Below are 13,063 nucleotides of genomic sequence, written 5' to 3'. Positions count from 1 at the left end.
TGAACACCATCTGACTTTTCGGAATAAGAAACAATAGTTAGGGAGTCACTGTATTTCTGAATTGAAAACCAATTTGCTAGCAATGATTAAAAACCTATTTATTGCTTATAGGAAATCTTGTTTTCAGTATTTTCTAATACGTTGACTCCTTCATTTTTGCTCAAACATATCATGCAAGTCATCTGATTTTTCTGTTAAAAAATTAGTGGGTTCCTACCTGTGATCAATTTCATAAAATATTTAGTTTCCAAGCTCACTGCTCTTAGGGTCTTTATTGCATCTTGTTCAAGTTATAAATTAAGGTTGCATATCAGTTGTGGGTAGAGACTGGATATTTCAGATGCCTTGCCACTGAAATGTATACATGTTCATACCATCCTTCTAGAAAGAGTGCCATTCAATTTTAATATAATGAATGAGATATTTTCTGTTAGGTGGAAGAGCATTCTATTTAATGCAGCCATTTGAGAAATCAATTCCAAAATTTATTTTAATCTGTTGGTAAAGCTGGGGATGTCAGACTGTAGATATCTGCTGGCCTGTTAACTGGTTAATAGGTTAACAGTAGATTTCCTGGTAAAAGCTGCTGTTTCTGCAGATGCCATTTCATTTTCTTTGTGGCACACAATTAAAATCAAACCTCAACATTCTTTGATTACACTGAGAAAGTATGTTTGTTACAAGTAGTCCTTTTGAAATTAACAGGTCCTGTTTTGTGAGTAAGATAACAGACCCTCATTATTCCTAGTTGTGATAGTCAAAAAATAAAAACGCGGCACAAAAAATAAGCTTTCAAAAATTCAGATAAGGTCTCCTAATTAAAATGTTTATCATATCCTCAGTAATTTTTCACATTGCTCTATGGTAAGATATTTCTGATTTCTCATCTGAGAAGACACTTAAACAACTTAGCAAAATGTGATTTCTTCACCCTGAGAATTTATTTACTCAGACCAGATGTTAAGCTCAGCAGCAGTCTGTTTCCAATACCACTAGGGGAAAGAGAGGATTCTTGTATAAAATGAGCAACCTTTTTGTAAATGCTCTTGATTCTGCTACTGGCAGTTTAAAGATGGGAGGTGAATGTCACCTGCATGTTTAAAAAACTTCTAAAAGTCATAAGCATAGTCAAAATAATAAGATGTCTGTGTTTGGCCATAATTCATAAGCAGTTATCTTATTACTTAAACAGTCAAATCCCTACATTTTTGTGGAAAATATGAATGAGATTTTCTATGAGTATATCTCCTGCTGTTTTCCTGGTTTTTTCTCCAAAAAGAGGGAAAGAAAGAGAGAAAAAGAGAAGGAGAGAGGAAGAAGGAAGGAAGGAAGGAAGGAAGGAAGGAAGGAAGGAAGGAAGGAAGGAAGGAAGGAAGGAAGGAAGGAAGGAAGGAAGGAAGGAAGGAAGGAAGGAAGGAAGGAAGGAATTTTTTTTTCTTTTATTACTTTCTGATCATAGAGTAGCTCTTTTTGGTGTAGTAAATTCCAGCCATGTATTAGAAAAAATTTTGGATCTATTTGCAAGTCATGTAGTAAGTTTATCCAAAAACAAATGAGTATTAATTGGACACAGACAGATGCAAACTGAAAATTTGATATCTAATATGATAAAACCATAGATCTACAACGGTCTTTCCATTAGTTCTGTTAGTCTCAAGACATTAATATTTATATAGATCATGTAACATTGTTACCCTAATGTGAGGACTAGAGGAAATTCCTTCTGGTTAATCCATTAGGAAAGTATCATGCTTGAAAAATTATATCTTTGTATAGGTGATTATAATGAACAATCTGTGAGAGGTTTCTTTGCTGAAGGACTTCTTTAGAGGAAACAAATTTTGAGAAAACACCAGTTGGCCATTTGGACTAGGTGACCTTTAAATACCCCTTCCAAACCAAATTGTTTTATGATTAACTGAAACTGTGTAAGATACGTGAGATAGGGTTATAATTGTCAACTAAAATGTATTTGGAGAAACATAGTTCTATGAAAGGAAATTAGGCTTTACTCTAAGCATAGGACTCTCACATGCTTGCTCTGAATATTGGCAATCAGTGTTTCTGCTTATCTTTTATTTTTTCCATTGTTTCTCCTATAATTTTACTGCCTCAGTCATGTGGTTTCACTGTACATTTCAATTTCATTAATAAAACATTTAGAGGAGGGAATTAGGCATATACTTGAAGTAAGAATATGCTTTTATGGAAATGCTAGTACTTTTCAGAGCAGAGTGTGTCAGAGAAGGGCAGAGGGAGTTTCTGCTTTCTTTGTAGTGCCAAGTACACACTGAAAGCATAACATAAAGGTTGTAAAAATTGAACTATAATTTCTTGTGTATTCTTCTGATAGCCATGCTTCCAGAGTAGATCCTTATTTTTTTTTTAACTATTCTGTAATTTGTGAATAGCTGGTTTTGCTCAGATACTGGACCAAAGTCAGGTAACATAGGAAAATAAATTCTCCTAAAGCAGTACATTATCTCCAGGAAAGAACTATAATTCAAAGTCTCAGTTTTCTCTGTTTCTCCTCTTTTCCCAATGAGACAATAATTGATGACTGACCTTACCATAGTGACAAAAAGTGTAGAATGAAACAAGAACTAAGCTGAAATTCTTTGGCCCTGACTTTTCAGTATGAAGTAGTGCAGGATGCTAAGCAGACATTTATGTTCAGCATATTGAGTTTAAATCTTTTATCATGTCACCTTTTATGCATAATCCAGAAGTTCAGTAGTTGAATCTTTTGAATGGCATCAATATTTTAAGAAGAAATATCAAAGGTCTTGTCTGGCTTAATCCCAAATCCTTAAAGTAAGAGTTTGTTCTTATTTCTATTCTATGTTTGCCTCTTGGAGCTATCTTGACTGCCTCTTCATCTTCATTAACAGATGAATTTGACGTATGCTGCTTAGTTTTTGTTGTCAAGAATTCTACAAAATGCCTAACAAGTCAAATGAGTATTCTTATAGATTTCCTCAATTCCTAATATTGACCTGTATTATACCTGTGTATAATACAGGTCAATATTAGAGTACCAGTTAGCAGTGCATATTACACAGCATAATTCCTCATAATATATTAGTAGGGAAATTATTTTAACAATGCATTCTGAAAGTAAAGTAGTTAATTGAACAGTGAGAAAATTTTCTAGTGTTCCTGGTTTATGACAGTAAAAAAAAATTCTCCAAGTAATGGAACAACACAAAAATAATTCTGCTAGCCTTCATACCATCTAAGTAGATTATTAAAAAACAGCTATTCTTAGAAACCATATTGTTCATTATAAAGAGGACCAAGTAACTATTTCTGCTAGCTTTAAAAGTACTTTGAAGGAAAATCTTTTTTGTCACATAAATGGGGCAAATTTTAATGAAAACATTGATCCAGACATGGAAGCAGGAATATTTAAAAATGGATGGATAGATAAAACATGTCATGCACTCAAATTAGGGATAGCAGTAATGTAAAAAATTATATAAAACAATTAATTTAAAAATAGTCATCAAAAACAAATTATGGTAAGCAGCCCTTATAAATTTGTAAAAAATACATAGAATGGCTAAATTTATAGCTCTTTATTAAATTTTATGATTAAATGTGTCATGGAAATGTATTTTTCAATACTTAGGTTTACCAATCTTTGTTCTGAATTCAGTCCTGATCCAGTATATGAATTAGGATGTTGATTAGAAGACCACTAGAAATCCTTTCCAGACAGTTGGTTTGTGGCTTTGTGTTTCTTCATAGAAAAATTCAAAAAGCCTGATATGTTAGGTTCAGTTCTCAACATGAATCACAATATTATGGCTGTAAAAACTGCAAGGCAAAAGAATTTAAGAAGCAGAGACTACTCTTACACAAACTGTTGTCTTGATTGAGATCTTAATAACAGAAAGTGGAGATTGATTTAGTGTTAGTTATAGAAATAAACTTTGGAAACATATTTGTGATAGCTAAGTAAATCCTCTCTCTTTTTTCTACAAAGCTGTGGCTTAGAAAAGCAAACCTAAAAATGCACCTGAAGATAAATTAGCATTATTCGCCCAATGTTTGTTCCCTTCTTTCATGAATAGATAATTTATACTGTTTTTCAGGGATTATGCAAAAAGATATTTGGTAAGCAAAGAAACTTCCTCTCTGACTTCTCTGGTACCTCAAAATTAAAATAACTCTAACTAATCTAACCCAGTCTAGTCAGTGTGATAAACCAATGGATGATTATTTCAGGAATAAAATAACAGCATATCAGCTGAGATCTTCTTAAATGACTTGTTTGATACTAGTTCTCAGATAGAGATACTAGATCAGATAGTTTCAGATAGATCAGATAGTATCAGATAGATACTAGATCAGATAGATCTCAGATAGTTTGATACTAGATCTCAGCATATCAGCTGAGATCTTCTTAAATGACTTAAGTTTGATACTAGTTTATGGTGATATCTTGTACAGCCAAGTGCTTCTCAAAACCAAAATAGTAGAAGTTGTTTAAAGTCCTGAATCCAAAATGCCAAAAAAAAAATAAAATTAAAAATCCAAAATTAAAAAAAAAAAATCTTGAAAATACATCAATATTTTCAGGTCAAACCCTGTGCCCGGTAGAAATATGGAAGATTATTTAAACTTCATGAAAAAACTAAGTGTCTGGACTATCACATTTAAGATATATGACCAGAAGGAGGATTTTTACCAATCACCATATTGTAGATTTCAGGCCCCCAGTGTTGTTTTCCTTTACACCTGCCCTACATCCTCTCCCCATAAAAAAAGCTATGATTTACTTTTTTTTAATCAATGACTGAGTGTTATATTGCTTTGTAAACTCTTCCCTAAATAATATAAACCTACAATAGCATTAAGTACTCTTTGAAAAAAATGAGACATAAAAGACTACTTCTAGTCCTAGATGTCAATGTGCAACAAATTTTATCTCCTGCCATGTACAACTACAACTTCATAAACTACATTCTAGAGATTCCATTATTATTTACTAAATTTTGAAAACAGTCAGAAACTGAGAAGATATGCAACACTAGCAATTTGCACAGATGTGGGGTTTTTTTTATGAGTGTTTAATGTCAAAGATGTGCTATGTACTCTTGAAATATGAAAACAGTGAAAGGAAAAAGATCATCCATCACACTGATCTAGTCAAGAATTTCAGTAACTCAAGTTATTTTGTCTAAAATATTATTTTATTTTATTTGTTGGGGGTTGAGTTTTTTGTTATTTATTTTCTTATCTTGTTGATACTAAGATAGTCTGAAGGAGGGAAGTAGTGGAAGACTTTCACCACAATTATGAAAAATGAGCACTGTAAACTTGGTAAGTTTATCTTTTTGTTTTATTGTATTTATGATGGTTTTCCCACTAATGTTCTCATTTATGTTTGTAGCAAGATCGCAATTACTGTTGATTTTATTCTTGATGTAATATTTCTGTGTTAATGTTTTAAACTTTGACTTACGTTTTAAAAAAGACAAGTGCTTAGTATCTCATTAGCTCTTTGAGATGCAGTTTTGTCATGGATCCAAGTAGTTTCAGTTCCAGACAAAGTAGTGAGCACATAAACTTATTTTTTAATCCATTAAGTGTATATACAGTACTTCCATATTTTTCCCAGCCTTGTCTGGTCTATATTTTTTTTCAGTTTGAGAAAAACTATGAAGTGAAGGATCTGTGTCTAAAATCTTATTTTTTCTGGTTTGTTTTTTTATTAATGTCATGTCATGGTTTAGGAATAGCACTCCAAATCACCAGTCACTCCTCACCCTGCCACTCCTATGGGAGACAAAAGGCAAAGATTATGGGTTGAGATAAAACCAATCTACTGGAAACAGCAATGAGATAAGAAAAATGGACAGCAACCACAAAAATATGAAAAACAAAAGTGTACAAAAGAGGATGATTTACATGGAAAAATGCTCAAAACCTGGGAAAATAAGAAACAATTGCAGACAGACCCTCTGTGCTTCCATGTTTTTTTCCCCTGACCACAAGCCATGCTCATCTTCTTCTCAGAGGCAAGAATCCCTTACTCTTGTCACCAAGCATGAACTTAGGTGCTTTAGAATAACAACCTAGATATACCCACAAAGCCCCAGGCTCTTCTCCCTCATGACAACTGTGAAAAAAACCAACTCTGTTCTGGCCTAAAACCAGGACAACTAATTAAAATAAAACAAACAAACAAACAAACAAACAAACACAAAACCCCATAACTTCTTTAGGCTTTCAAATTGTAATCTCAAAGCAGTTATTTATTCCAGCCTTAATCATACAAATATTTGCTTCAGGCGAGTTTTCCTTTTGTGAAAAACCTTTCTATGATTTTTTTTCCCTAGAAGAAAGTTAGTGCAATTAAAGCACTGCTATCTTTTTCAGAAGGACAAATAGTTTTAAATATTTAGGGATAATAGTGTCTCATTCCCTAGTGTGACTGGAATAAACCCTTCTATTCTCCTTATACACACACACAGCCTTTGGCTAATAGTGTGCTGCAAAGTGCTTGAAAGTGGAAAGACAGTTTTAGAAATTCAGAAATAATTGCAGCACTTAAAAAGAATAACAAATTCAAGTTTAAAATCTGAAAATACTGAAAAACTGTGGTATCACATATCTGATGTAGTATAAAACCAGATTTATAAATACATTAAATTTATCAGCAAAAAATACTTAATAAGGAGTTGCAGGCTTCTATCAAGACTGATCTTTTATGATCTCTAATTTTTTATATACATGTAAGTGTAGTCACTTATGTTTGTATGTATGTTTATGCATGTATGGATCTATCTATCTATCTATCTATCTATCTATCTATCTTGCTCTGATGATCAATGGATGATCTATATCCTTTATTTAAAGGAAATACAATGATTTCTGTATTTGACTACTAGCACCAATAATTAATCAGTAGTGCTTCACCACTGTACTGACTTTGACAGCATAATGCATAATAATGACAAAGGAAGAAACCCCTCTGTCCTGGTTTAGGAGTAATGTTTCCAATTTTAATTTCCCCACTGAAACACCCAAGACCACACCCTGCTTACTCACTCCTCCTTCCCTCTTGGCTATAGCAGGATGGAGACGAGAGGGGGAGGCACTAAAAGGTAAAGATCCTGTATGGAGATAAGAACAATTAACTAGAAACAGCAATAAGAGCAAAATAATAATACTAATACTGATATCAGAGTGTACAAGACAGACGAATGATTCACAGACCACTGCTCACCACGTGGAACCCAGCGCCACCTGACAGCAAAACTTGCACACCCCAGCCAAAATGGAAATAGACCCAGCCTTCTCCTTACACCCTGCACATGATGTGAGAAGGTATTGAGGAACAGGAGTGCTTTCAGAGGTTAAATTTGCCCCAGGACACTTGGGACTTTCGGTAGCACAAAAATACATTATTTCTTCAAGGTGTTTAAAATGTGGTTTAACATGTCTAAATTGGCAGCTGTTCAGTCCTGCTTGAAAATTCTTGCCATCCACATAGTGAAAATACGTCTGTAGGATGTCTTTGGAGAAGGTAAAGGTTGTAATTCCATTATGCAGAACAGATAATTTTGTATAAACCTACCTGCATATCTCACGTTCGGTATGTCAGGGATGCATGTACCATTTAGAATTATTTTCAAAATTGTAGCTTGCTTTGATTCCCATTAGTTAGTTGGTTGGTTGGTGTGTTAGTTGCTATTTGGCTGTTTTTTATCCATGAGGGGAATTAGATACTGTAGAAAGTTTCCTAGAGCAAGTATATCTGTCTTTGAAGAATAAATTGGGCATGATCCTCAGCATCTAAGTAGTCCTGTTTTAAGAAGCCAGTGGGACTAGATGACCTCCAAGTGTGCTTCCTTTCAAAATGGTTCTGTAGATTTTTAGATTTCTGATTCTGTAGTTAAAGTTATTCCCAAGAAGGAGGAGGAAATCTTATCAGCATTTTTTCTTAATTACACTAACCTCTTCATGGAATTAGTTATGAAATATAAATGAAACTGGCATGAAATGTCAGTATGTTCCACTTAAAGAAATTATCAAGAGACTTAAAATGTAAGAATAAGTAGCTCAGCTTTGAGAAGATCACATGCTCTTAGTCATGAAGATTTTTCATACCACTGCTGTTAAAATGGGAGAAATTAGTAAGCTACTGGAAATTCTAAGCAAATTTTTTATATAGATATTTGGAAATCTGTTAATGCACTTTCTTTTGGGAAGTCTGAAGTTGAGGTAAAAACTCAACTGCAGATTTCTGAGATTCTCCCTTATTTTTGTTTTAGTCTAGCTCTTGATGTAATATTTTCCAAAAACAGCTTATAGTAACAGACGTGTAAATTTAAAAGTTACTAGTATGGTTATTTTAGCATACAGCTGCACTTGTATGTTGTTTTATTTAAAGAAAACCAAGGTTTTATGGATGTAATTTCTTCATTTTTTAAGTGCAGAAGAGTTGACTGCTCTCTTAATGTCATAGGTACAATGATCAAGGTATGGTTTACTAGAAATCAAAAGAATTTCATCAGAGATAAATCTGGACAAATACTGTTTAAAGAAAACAGTGTAATTTGACTGAAAAACTATCCCACACCCCAAAAGTGATTAATTACTGTAAAGGTACTACTCTTAAAAGCAGCATTGCCATAAGTCATGCAACAGATAAAAAATGTTACTGTTGATAATTTAAGCCCTTATTCTTAGCTACTTCAAAATGCCATCTAACTACTGTCACTCTTTTCAGTTCCCACCTGTATTGACAACTATTAACCTTTTCCTACCTTGATCTTCTTTTGGCATTTCTAAAACACCTTAATTTCATAAGGAATTAATTTGCATCTTTAACAATGATTTATAGTCCTTAATTTTTTGTTGTCAATGTGTTTTTAAGTATATTAATTGGAATAAGAAAGAAAAGATGATTTGGGGAACTGCATCAGTAAACACTATAATTAAGTATAGCATACTGATTTGGTTTTTTTTTTTTTGTTAGTGTTTGTTTTTGTTTTGGTTGTTGTGCAAAAAAATTACTATCTGTTTTGTGAACAATGTTTCAAACATAATGCAGTATTAAACACTCATAAGGGAAATTAGAATATTTCATCATAATATAATTATGGTCTTTTATATATAAAAAATGTTGTATGACGTTACTGTAGCAAGCAGTATCATCAAGATGAAACCATGTCTCTTTCTTAATTCCATGTTCTTAGTCTGACAAAATAGAAGTTAGGTGTCTTTCCATAGATATGGGAACTGTTTCATAAATAGCTTTTATATGGGGAAGGAAAGTGACTGCTACCCTGGGACAATGTGTTATTTATACCTTGTCTCCCATGTGTTGCTCTGGCTTGGAAAAGATTCCATTTAGTCCAGACAGTTTTCCCAGAACCAAATGTTGCTATGATTCTTTTGAGTAATACAGAATTGTACCCTGCCATCATTGAGACAAAGCATAAGTATGCCTGGAGTAAACGTTTCAAGAGCTATCGTGTCTACTTTCCTTAGCTGAAATGAGTGGGTGAGTCTAGAATCCCACACCCTACCTTCATGTTCAAGATTTATTTTATTCCCATACTGGTAAACTAAATGGTGTTTGATCTAACTCTGGAATAAAGTTTCATGCCAGGTTCATATCACTGTGTTATTTCAATAGAGAAGCTACAAGGTGCTTCTGTTAGGTTGTTATGTTTCTTCATATTAACTTCTAGAAGATAATTCTGGTCATGTCCAGTTTTTCAGTTAGTATAGATTATCAGATCTAATTTGATCAAATAAGATAAGCCACTCTGGGTTAGCAAATCCCTATTCTTTTATTTTAATGAAAATTTCTAGGGCTTTTCTTGTGTTTTCAGATTTATTAAGAATAGAGACAAAGAATCCCCTAATTGCTCATCTTTGTTATTCTTTTGGGTTTTTTTTATTCATATTGGCTTTTTCTTGCTGTGTACAAGACATCTGTGGCAGTGAAAGTGTTATAAAATCATTATGGAAAGGTTGCTCTTTGATCTGCTAACTTAGAGGTATAAAAAGATGCTTTTTACATGCCTTGCAAACAGTATGTGTAGATGGGTAGAAGGACCATAAATGACAGGGAGAGATCAGCTCAGAAAGTAGGACAAGAGTTGGAGGAAGAGGATGTAAAACAATACAGTTGGAAAGAGAAGGAAGGCTAGAATGACAAAATATTACAAAGCTAGTGAGAAAAAGAGAGAGAGAAAACTCTGACATTAAACAGTGTGTAGTGTATTTTCTGTATGTGGTTATGTCTCAAATGTCACTGACATTTTTCTGTGCCTTATATCTTATAACAAACATCATAAACTGGAACATTTTAGAAGCATGCAAAGGAAAACTTCTGCTTATTTAACAACATTTTTCCATTCCACTCTCTTTAAAAGAATATACCAAGAACTATGACCACTCTCCAATTTGTGATGAAACTGTAAATTTCCAAAACAAGGAATATCATCTGTCCCTTCCCTGACATCATTAGAAATATATGATTTTCTTCCCTTCATAATATTTTCTTTTATTTTGGGATATCATGCAGTTATTTGTAAATATTACCCAAGTTACTTAGCCTCTATGTTCAGCAGATGCCTCTTTTTTGAGTTGGACTTGATGATCCTTCTGGGTCCCTTCCATCTCAGAATATTTTGTAATATGGAGGGGATTTTGTTATTTTCATGAGATAGGACAATAAACTAGTTCTTCTGGACTTTCATCAGACCATGGAGCAGTGGAGGAGGTGATGTCAAGCATTGACAGTTCAGAAATGCAGAGATCATATTTCCTTGCTAAACCTCCCTTAGTTCATGCATTGTTCTTACACAGTTTTACCATTCATTTTGGTTCAATCTGTAGGCACAGGAGGTTAGTAAATTCTCTATACCCTTCTTGTTGAACTCTCTCTCCTAATAACACTCTAAAGATCTGTGAGAGCAAGTCAGATTTGAGGAAACTCTTGTTTTACTTTTAAGAATTTCTATGTAGTTTGCAGGGTTGATTTTAGACCTTAGATTATCCATATGTTTCACTGTCTTCTTGAAGGACATCCAGTCTACTTCAGGTTTAAAGTTGAATTTATTTAGAACTTTAAATAAGTTCTGATAACCATTTTCCTGTGAAGAAAGCAGAAAAAAAGAGCTCATTAAGGTAACAGAGCATTCTATCTTTAACAATGTTCTTTACTTTTAAAAAAAGTAGAAATTATTCTATCACGTGAAATTGCAAAGGTTTTTTGCTCTTTTCTGATATTTCTGTTAAAAAGTGTGGTTTATAATAAGAATGGAATGGTCAGATTCACTTTGAAAGCTAACTATCCAATGCTGGTAAAGAAAGCATGTCCTGACCTATGCAGCAGTGAGTTAGGGTCCACAATCTTATGTGTGGACTTCATACGAGCATAAATGTACCTCTTCTGTGAGTTATGGCTTTTATGGCTTATTATTGTTTAATTTTTACTTTGCAATCATTGGTACTGAGAACACATTGCCATAATTTCCTTACGCTTTATTAACTTTCAAGTATTAATAGTAACTAAAAATTTAAGAGTATGCCAGCTCATTAAGATTTTATTTCATTGTGGGACAGTACCTCATTTATATTAGAAGAATTAATTTGTCAGAAAAAAGTACTGAGAGACCTTTATCTTGCAAAGTATTTTTACATTTGAGAACTCAGGTATTTGTCACATGGTCAATGAACTGAATTTAAGGATGATCTAATGCTCTTCTAGAAGAGTAGGCTGATCAGTTCATTAATATATGCTACAACAACTTTCTCAAAAAACCTCCCCCTATCTAAAAGAAATCCTGAAGGACACTGCACAAAATCGCTAATTATGATCCAATTTGTAGTATATAAAATATTCTTGTTGAAATTTGATTTGTTGTACCTTACCTAGATAGTTGAGAAATGGTTAAGTATCAGAGAAAATACTTAGATGTGTTATGTTATTAATCAAAATTTGCGCCTCTAGCAACCATTTCTACAGCAGTATAAAACAAAATGTAGATGGGATTAAAAGGAAAAAGAAGCTATAATACAAAACCTGTACACAATGTTGATTATTTTTTTAATTTTAACTGTCAGAAAAGGTTTTTTTTTCAGCACTGATGCATAAATTTGATCTCAAGATGGCAAGATGGTGATATTCAAGGCAGTTGGTGATGACAGTGGGTTTTCACTTCATAATTTAATGTGCTTCATTTATCAGTAAATTAAGCTTATTCAATAGTCCTATATGTTAAAGCATTTTAATTAAAATAACTTTTCAATTTGCTACTTTATGACTTTGAGCTAGAGATGATTTATTCTTTGTGGAGGAGACATAAAATATTTCTCACCTTATAATATATTAGTAGAGATAAAAAGAATATATTACAATTTTTATGACTAAGAATTAATCTCACTATTAATGGCCAAAGTTACTCCACAAACCAATGTCTTCCCATAATATTGCATGAAAAAGCAGATAAGATGTGTTTTGCCCAAGCTAAATGTAATCAAAGAAGAAAATGAAAAAAAATGGCAATGCATCAAGCAGGACAGTGAAGAGAGTGGTTTGGATGAAGCACTCGCAAATGCTAAATTCAGTATTTGCTTAATGGGGAACTTCTGTGAATTTCTTGTTGTTTATTTGTTTTATGAGCTGCAAGAAGTAGCAAGAATTTTTTTCTATTACGATGTATAACAGAAAAAAGTGTTCTAACATCTCTGTAAATGCTTTTAGTAGCACAAATATATTTCTCCTGGCCCTTGCCCACTCTTCTAAAATCAGTCCAGCTTTGTTTTTCTGAGTTGGCCCCATGGCATTTTACTACAAGGGTTAAGGACAAAGAGAGATGTTGGCCATCCATATGGAATGGCCAGCATGACAATCATTGAATTAGAGAGCTCCTGCATAAATGGAAACAAGAGTGAACGATGAGGGGAGAACTCATGAAAGTGCAGAGCCCATTTATGTGTGTGCCCAGGACAATCCTGCAGGAAGGGAGTACACACTCAGGTACACCCTCACTTGTTAGGGTAAAGGGCTTAGATCATAGGACACTTCTTT

At 33.3% G+C, this 13,063-nt stretch overlaps 1 protein-coding gene across 12 annotated transcripts in view; it reads left to right on the top strand.

The window, feature by feature from the left end:
• Window positions 1-13,063, top strand: part of LINGO2 (leucine rich repeat and Ig domain containing 2) — a 487,462-nt gene that overhangs the window by 239,923 nt on the left and 234,476 nt on the right. The window contains exon 2 of one of the 12 annotated variants that reach the window (XM_085566632.1): window positions 5,265-13,063. This exon is cut by the window's right edge and continues 23,208 nt beyond it. The exons of the other annotated variants lie outside the window; for them this stretch is intronic. The gene's annotated coding sequence lies outside the window, so the exon portion shown is untranslated. The remainder of the gene's footprint in view (window positions 1-5,264) is intronic. 12 annotated transcript variants of the gene reach the window in all.

Source organism: Lonchura striata, chromosome Z (genome assembly GCF_050655825.1).
Source record: "Lonchura striata isolate lonStrDom1 chromosome Z, ASM5065582v1, whole genome shotgun sequence".
Lineage (NCBI taxonomy): Eukaryota > Metazoa > Chordata > Aves > Passeriformes > Estrildidae > Lonchura > Lonchura striata.
This window is presented reverse-complemented; position numbering and strand designations above follow the sequence as displayed.